Source organism: Gopherus evgoodei, chromosome 3 (assembly GCF_007399415.2).
Source record: "Gopherus evgoodei ecotype Sinaloan lineage chromosome 3, rGopEvg1_v1.p, whole genome shotgun sequence".
Classification (NCBI taxonomy): Eukaryota; Metazoa; Chordata; order Testudines; family Testudinidae; genus Gopherus; species Gopherus evgoodei.
The window spans coordinates 221,453,737-221,462,434 of NC_044324.1; positions in this window are offsets into that span (position 1 = coordinate 221,453,737).

Below are 8,698 nucleotides of genomic sequence, written 5' to 3' on the forward strand. Positions count from 1 at the left end.
ATGCTATTGGGCCTCCTGCCCAAAATGCCAATTATGCGGCCCACAATCTCACTTAAGGACCTCTTCAGTACCCCTACTGATTACTGAAGTCCTTTTGAGAGGATAGCGATGGACCTGTCATGCCCACCTGAGCTCAATGTGCACCTGTGATTCTGGACCACGCTACACGATACCTGGAGGCCATACTCTGCGAAATGCAATGTCCAAGATGCAAGCAAAGGAGTTAATCCAATTTTTTCTACGTAGGAATACCCAAGGAGATTCTGACGGATCACAGGATCCCCTTCATGTCAAAATTGATGGAAGATCTGTGTGAAATGCTCTAAATACAGGCCCTACTAACCTCAGTTACCTTCTACAGACTGATGGCCTCATCAAATGCTTTAACAGAACACTACAGGGCATGATATCGAAAGTAGTGAGTCAAGACAGGAGAAATCGGGATACCTTGCTAACCTACCTGATATTTGCTATAAGAGAGGTTCCCCAGGCTTTCACCAGGTTTTCCGAGCTGCTACTCCCATGGCATATTAGACACTGCCAAGGAGGGCTGAGAAGAACAGCCTACCCTGGGAAGTAACATCACTGAATATGCAATGCAGATGCGGGACAGAGTAGCCCAAATTAACCCCCTAGTGTGAGAGCACATTGAAAAAGCACAGGACGGCCAACAGACCTATTACAATTGTCGAGAAAAGGTTTGGAAATTCCAGGCAGGGGATTGAGCAATGGTGCAGGTGCCTACAGCAGAAAGCAAGCTCTGAGCCAGATGGCAAGAGCCATACAAAGTAATAGAAACGGTTGGGGAGGTTGACTATAAGATTTGACAACCTGAGGAGGTGGACCCACAGAGAGGACTGCCATGGAGTAGTGGACTATGTAACAGGTAGTTTGGGGGGCCTCTATCAGGGGTTGGAGATCAGGAGGTTAACCTACATCTAGGAGAAGAGAGCCAAGAGGAACTGGAGCGGGTTTCATTCAAGGGAACAAGGGTGGGCCGGGGACAAGGAGGAGGAGTGCTCATGCTCTAAGGGAGGGCGAGAAGTTGTCGGTACCAGTTCAGGGGCCAGCACTACTTTCAGCATTTGTGCTTGAGTCGGTGCAAGGGCTCTGTGTGATAATCTGAAGCAGCAGCACACAGCAGCAACTCTCCCGAGACTCAGAGGGGCAGCCGGGTTAGTCTGTATCAGCAAAAACAACGAGGGGTCCTTGTGGCACCTTAGAGACTAACACATTTATTTGGACATAAGCTTTCGTGGGCTGTTAAGGGTTCCTTTATCTGAGCCAACTCTGGTACTAGCAGCTTCAGCACCAGGGAGAGTTCCTCAGTACCAGGCTTCAGAGCCAGGGTAAATTTGGTTCCCCTCAGATCTGGGTTATTCAAGGTTTCAGCCTCTTTAGCCTGCGTGGCATGGCTTGGCCCAAGGGCTGAAGAGACAGAAGGCCTATGGCTTTTCTTGGGTTCCTCTGGCCTCTCCCGTTCCGGGAAAGTCAGCTAGCACCGAGAATCTCCCTTGCAGTGGAGGTTCAGTCTGCCCTGCCTCAGTGAAGAGGTGATACCATGCTTTAGTGCCAAGGTCCTAGCTGGTGCCAAACTTGGTTTAGGGAGCTGAGGCTGGTCAGCAGAGAGGGCAATGCAGCCTTTATCACTCATAGGAGTTTAGGAGAACAGTCCCCACTCCCAGGGGCACTAACTGAATGGGACCTGTGGGAAGAGAGTCAATTTTGAGTCAGAAAGCCATCCTACAGGATCCAATGCTCCTCTCACAGACTGTTCCCAGGGGAAGAATTTAGTCAAGTGTCCCTGGGACAAGACCTGGTGGGAAACGACCGACAAACCAAACATCGCTCTGAGAGATGGCTGTCACCCAAGTAGACAAGACACCAACTATGCCCATCCATAAGGAGAATGAAACCATCACACAATGGACATGACTTAAAACTTGAAAGGGTTGATTCCACCACCAGGCTGAAACAGTAATGGCACTAGGTGCCCAACGAGGCAAAAAAAAAGATAAAAGGAAGATTTTATTTTATTAAAGAAATTTAAGAACTAAAGGGAGTCTGCCAACTGAATAGAAACCCCAACTGCTATCTCACTAAAGAGAGACAGTGTGCTACAGGGGAGCAGGTGAGTACCAGCACGCATCTCACTGCTACGGCTGGTAAAAGGGAATTGATGGAAGCTGCAGCCACACAGCACTTCATACTTTGAGCTGTGAGGGGGAGGGAGGGTTGCACAAGGACACACAGGGCACAGTCAGTCCCAACAAACACTTTTGCCCATAAGATTCTGATCTCTCATGCATTGGATCAGTGCACCAAAGAAGAAATCCACAGGCAAAAAAACTCATAGAACAACCCTAACATAAATTCTAATCCTTTTAGAGTGTCTATCCTTTTTTTTTATCTAATGACAGTAATAACTACCGAAGACAGCCGTGATGCACATTGTAGGTCTGCTCTTTATGTGCAGGACCTACAGCTGTTAGCGTGGCGACAGTAGGAGATAGTGCATCCTACCCCAGGTGTAACACGTCCCATTGTCATGTTTCAATGGGAGGGAGGGGGAGACCCCAAGTTCCCTAATGCAGTGTTATTGTAGGAGGCTCAAGAATCTCCATTGTAATCCAGAGAGGAGTTTGGAGTCAGACACAACAAGGTAGCACTTTAACAGAGAATGCAAAGGCACTCACGTGTGCTGCAGTGAAACTAGATGACCTTTCCTTCTATTTATCAAATTGCCTATACTTCCCGTTTCAAACCTGGGAAAATTAATGAATAAGAAGCCTATAAATTACAGCCAGGCTAGATCACTGCAACATACCATACTGGGAATGAGTAAGCAAACCCTGAAAAAACATTCAGCTGGCCTACAGTTGCCCAGAAACATTGGCAGACAGGAGCATATCACCCCAGTGCTTCCATCAGTACACTGGCTTCCCACTAAACACTGGTCCAATTCAAGGTCATGGCACTAATCACCAGAGCTCTCGCAGAACTAGGTTACGTGAAAGACCACCTCTCTTTCTGTGTGACTAAGACCTTCTTCGATAGCTGAGCTCATGTACATAATTCACAAAACCTATGCAAAACCTCTCAAGGGGAACCGGAAAGCCTGTTATAGCACAGAAAAGAAAAAAATCCCACTCCTCAGAATGCTAGCTAACCCAGACTACCAGCATCAGACCCGAGCATCACAAGCTGTGCAGAGCTCTAATTATACTTCCCTGAGAAAAGAAAACCCCAAGAGGCCTCACCAGCGCAGAGCGAAGCCCCACGCCACCCTGTCTAGCAGACTGATGACACAGAAAGAACCTCTGAAAGGACTGAGGGATCTTGCCAGCTGGTAAAAGCTAGTTGAGAACTCTGGGCAAGCCCCTCCACGATGCCTGGGCTCTGAAGCATGCCAGAGCCTGACTAAATGCCACAAACACACTGGGGGCATTCCACCCACGTGCCTAGCAAACACCCAGGTCTCACATGTTCCTGGTCACCGAGAAGGGACGGGCAACTCTTCTCCAGCAGAATCCAACTTCCCTCAGAATTCTGGGCCCCGAGCCACAGAGCAGAGGCTGCCATGCTGGACTGGTGGTGATCTCCTCATAGCTGTGCTCAGTGACAAGGCGTCTAGGCTCCCTACTGTGATCCATGTGCTGCCAGTGACAGTGCCAAGCTCTGTGTACACAACATAGCAGGACCCACGGGGCCTAGTCCAAAACGGGGGAATGGAATAGCTGCTTCTTCACATTGACAGCCTTCACTTGTGGAATCCCACGGGCCTCAAGCCTTCCATACTGCCATACACAGGCTCAAAGGCCAGCTAAGGGCTCAGTCAACACCCACTGAAAGGGCGTCAAGCGCAAGTCTATAAGGAGGACACTATGCTCCCGCAACGAGACACACCAGCCTAGGGATCCCCAAGAAGCAGCAGCTTTCTTGGTGGCGGGAACTCCTCCCTCCCAAACACACGCCCAAAGGGACCCCCAAGGTTACTATCCACACAAATACCATCCCACAGGGAACCACCTCCTCCCCTGCCTCCCATATTCACCATAAGTGGGACACAATGCCCTACCCCAAACTGACACTCAGCTCATGCACCTCACCTAGGAAATTAACCCCCTTCCAACTACTACACTAAGGGAACCAGCCGTACCACCCTCTGCGATATACCCACCACCAGCTACTACCCTAGGACAACCCGCCCTGCCTCCTGTAGGGATACACCCCTTCCAGTTACCACCCTACAGAAATCTGCTGGTGGGGGAGAAAGAAAGGAAGCTGGTTCCCAGCTATACCATAGGGGAACAATTCCCTGCTAGCTACATCCCAGAGAAATCTGCTCCTCCTCCCTTCTGAGCTACCCCATCCCAGCTACTCTCCCTGGAACTCCTCAACATCACCATAATAGAATACCCCTATCTACCACTCCAGGGGAACTCATTCTCCTCCCCCAGGGAAAAACCTCCCAGTTATGCCTCCACAGGAAGATGCCCCCTCCAACAAATAGTCCTTTCCAAGCTACAACACCCAGGGAACCCACTCAACTTTCCCCAGGGACTCCCTACAGCCCAAAGGAACTGGCTACCACTCCTGGGAATACCCCCCCTCCTATGCCCCATGGGTACCTGCTCCCCACTCCATGGGGATATTCTCTTCCAGCTACACCGCATGCTGACCAGCTTCTCTCCCTCCCTCTCCTTAAAGCCTTGGGGAACCTATTCCCCTCCCTAGAGATACGCACTCCAAGCTACGCTCCAATGAAACCCATTCCTGTGAGACTCACTCCAGTGATGCTCCCCAGATACACCTAGCTATGCCCCAGTGTAATCCACAGCCCCCCACAGCTACGACACTAAGGAAACTGGCTCCTGCCTCAGGATATGCCCTCCCAGCTATGACCCCAGAGGAACCCACCAGGGATACCCCTTCCCAGCCTTTACCTCCCAGGGAACCCTGCTACAGCAACAGGGGATATGGCTCCTGCCCCAGGATATGCCATCCCAGCTTCGCTCCCAGGGAACCCTGCTCCTGCGCAAGGGGAACCCTGCTCCTAGCATCGCCCTCAGCATCACCCCACTCCTGCGCAGGGGCTACCCCCTCCCAGCGTCACCCCCAGAGAACCCCGTTCCTGTGCAGGGGTTACCACCCTCCCAGCATCGCCCCAGGGAACCCCCTCCCAGCATCACCCCCAGCGTCACCCCACTCCTGCGCAGGGGTTACCCCTCCCAGCGTCGCCCCCAGCGTCACCCCCACTCCTGCGGCAGGGGTTACCCCCTTCCAGCATCACCTCCAGAGAACCCCGCTAATGGCCAGGGGTTCCGCCTCCCAGCATCTCCCCCCAGGGAATCCCCTCCCAGCATCACCCCGCTCCTAGTGCAGGGGCTACCCCCTCCCAAGCATCACCCCCAGAGAACCCCGCTCCTGCGCAGAAGTTACCCCCTCCCAGCATCACCCCCAGAGAACCCCGCTCCTGTGCAGGGGCTACCCCCTCCCAGCATCACCCCCAGAGAACCCAACTCCTGCGCAGAAGTTACCCCCTCCAGCATCACCCCCCAGAGAACCCCGCTCCTTCGCAGGTTACCCCCTCCAGCGTCACCCCCAGGGTCACCCCACTCTTGTGCAGAGGTACCCCTCCCAGCGTCACCCCACTCTTGTGCAGGGGGTTACCCCCTCCAGCGTCGCCACCAGAGAGCCCCCCCCTGCACAGAGGGTTACCCCCTTCCCGGCGTCACCCCCCAGGGAGCCCCGCTCCCGCGCAGGGGTTAGCCCCCGCTCCCGCGCAGGGGTTACCCCCTTCCGGCGTCACCCCCAGGGAGCCCGCTCCGCGCAGGGGGGAGCCCCGCTCCCGCGCAGGGGTTACCCCCCTTCCCGGCGTCGCCCCAAGGAGCACCGCTCCCGCGCAGGGGTTACCCCCTCCCAGCATCGCCCCCAGGGAGCCCCCCCCTGCGCAGGGGTTACCCCCTTCCCGGCGTCGCCCCCAGGGAGCCCCGCTCCCGCGCAGGGGTTACCCCCTTCCCAGCGTCGCCCCCCGGGAGCCCCCCCCTGCACAGGGGTTACCCCCTTCCCGGCGTCGCCCCCAGGGAGCCCCGCTCCCGCGCAGGGGTTACCCCCTTCCCAGCGTCACCCCCAGGGAGCCCCGCTCCTGCGCAGGGGTTACCCCCTCCCCGGCGTCGCCCCCAGAGAGCCCCCCCCCTGCGCAGGGGTTACCCCCTTCCCGGCGTCGCCCCCAGGGAGCCCCGCTCCTGCGCAGGGGTTACCCCCTCCCAGCGTCGCCCCCCAGAGCCCCGCTCCTGCGCAGGGGTTACCCCCTCCCAGCGTCGCCCCCAGGGAGCCCCCCCCCCGCGCAGGGGTTTACCCCCTCCCAGCGTCGCCCCCAGGAGCCCCCCCCCTTGCGCAGGGGTTACCCCCTCCCAGCGTCGCCCCCAGAGAGCCCCCCCCCCTGCGCAGGGGTTACCCCCTCCCAGCGTCGCCCCCAGAGAGCCCCCCCCCCTGCGCAGGGGTTACCCCCTCCCAGCGTCGCCCCCAGGGAGCCCCGCTCCTGCGCAGGGGTTACCCCCTCCCAGCGTCGCCCCCAGGGAACCCCGCTCCCGCGAAGGGGTTACCCCCTCCCAGCGTCGCCCCCAGAGAGCCCCCCCCTGCGCAGGCATTACCCCCTCCCAGCGTCGGCCCCACCACACTGCAGCATGAAGTGTCCCTGCTCCCCCCTCAGAAATACCCCCTCCCTGCTGCAGCCCTCGGGGCCCCGCCCTCCCCACGTGCTGACAGACAGGCGAGGTGCGAAGCCCGAGTCCCGCCTCTCTAGGCCCCGCCCCCTCCAACATAACCCGCTCGACATGTTTAGGCTCCCCGAGGGGCCTGGCCGGCGGTGGGCCCGTTCCCGCTCTTGATTGGCTGCGCCGCCCCTCACTCCGCCATGTCCCGCCCTGCCCCGGGGCGTGCTGGGAGTGCGAGTCCCCGCGCCGGGCCGGCCCCGCCCAGAGCGCAGCCTGGGAGCAGGGCGAAACTACAATTCCCACCGTGCCCCGGGCGCCCCGAGCTGAGGCGCCTCGGCCCGCAGTGCCCCCGTCCTCTGGCTCGCAGCGCTCCCTTCCCCGGTTCAGCCCGGCCCGGCCCCCTCGGCCTCGGCTCTCACCTGGTCCCCGCCGCCGCCCCGTTCTCCGGCCGGCGCATCCCCCCGCGGCCCTCACTGCGGCCCCGCCGGGCTCCGCGCCGCCGCCTGCCCCGGGAGCATCCTCGCGCGCCGGCCTGGGGATCCGCGGCGGCAGGAGGCGGCGCAGGCAGCGGGATTCGCCCACAATGCACCGCGCGCGGCTCCAGCAGCATCGGCCTGACATCACCCGCAGCGCCGCCCCCCGCGCCCCGCCTGCTCTGCGCCGCGGCCAGCACCAGCCCCCGGCTGCAGATGTGCGCAGCCCCCGCTCCTTCCCCACGCCCCACCTGCAGCTGGGCACCTCCCCCGGGCATCTCCAGCTGAGCACACAGCCCCTGCAATGCCCCCATGCACCTGCAGCTGGGCACACTGCACCTGCAACGCCCCCATGCACCTCCAAATGCGCACACCGCCCTGCAATGACCCCATGCACCTGCTGCCCCCACACACCTGCAGCAGTGCACACAGCCCCTGCAACGCCCCCTGCACCTGCAGCTGGGCACACTGCCCCGCAGTGCCCCATGCACATGCACACACAACCTTTGCAGCCCCCAAACACACCTGCACCTGGACACAGCCCCCATGCACCTCCAACTGGGCGCACAGCCCCCCCATGCACCTCCAAATGCACGCACAGCCCCTGCAACGCCCCATGCACATGCACACACAACCTTTGCAGCCCCCAAACACACCTGCACCTTGACGCAGCCCCCATACACCTCCAACTAGGCACACAGCCCCTGCAATGCCCCATGCACCTGCAGCTGGGCGCACATCCCCTGCAGCCCCCAAACACACCTGCAGCTGGGCACATCCCCGAGGCACCTCCAACTGGACACACAGCCCCTGCAGCCCCCCATGCACCTGCGCACATAGCCCCTGCAGCTGGGTACATCCTCCATGCACATCCAACTGTGCACACAGCCCCTGCATCCCCCCCCACCCCTGTAGCTGGGCACACAGCCCCTGCAATGCACCTGCAGCTGGACACCTCCCCCATGCACCTCCAACTGTGCACACAGCCCCTGCAGCCCCCCATGCCCCTGCAGCTGGGCACACAGCCCCTGCAGACCCCCACGCACATGCACACAGCCCCTGCAACCCCCCACCTGCAGCTGCGCACACCCCCCATGCACCTCCAACTGTGCACACAGCCCCTGCAGCCCCCCATGCACCTGCAGCTGGGCACAAGGCCCTTGCAGGCCCCCCCCCACCCTACAGCTGGGCACATCCCCCATGCACCTCCAACTGTGCACACAGTCCCTGCAACACCCCCCCCGTACACACACCTGCATGCATTTCCCACATGCCTCCAAATGTGCACACAGCCCCCCATGCATCTGCAGCTGTGTTCACAGCCCCCACATACATTCCAGACACCTACAGATTTCCACAGCTCCTGCAACCCCCATGAAACTGCAAATTTGCACATCCACACAACTGCAGCTAGGCACACAGCCCCTGCAGCCTCACCCCCACCCCTCCAAATGTGCACACAGCCCCTCCAGCCCCCCATGAACCCACAGCTGTGCACACAGCCCA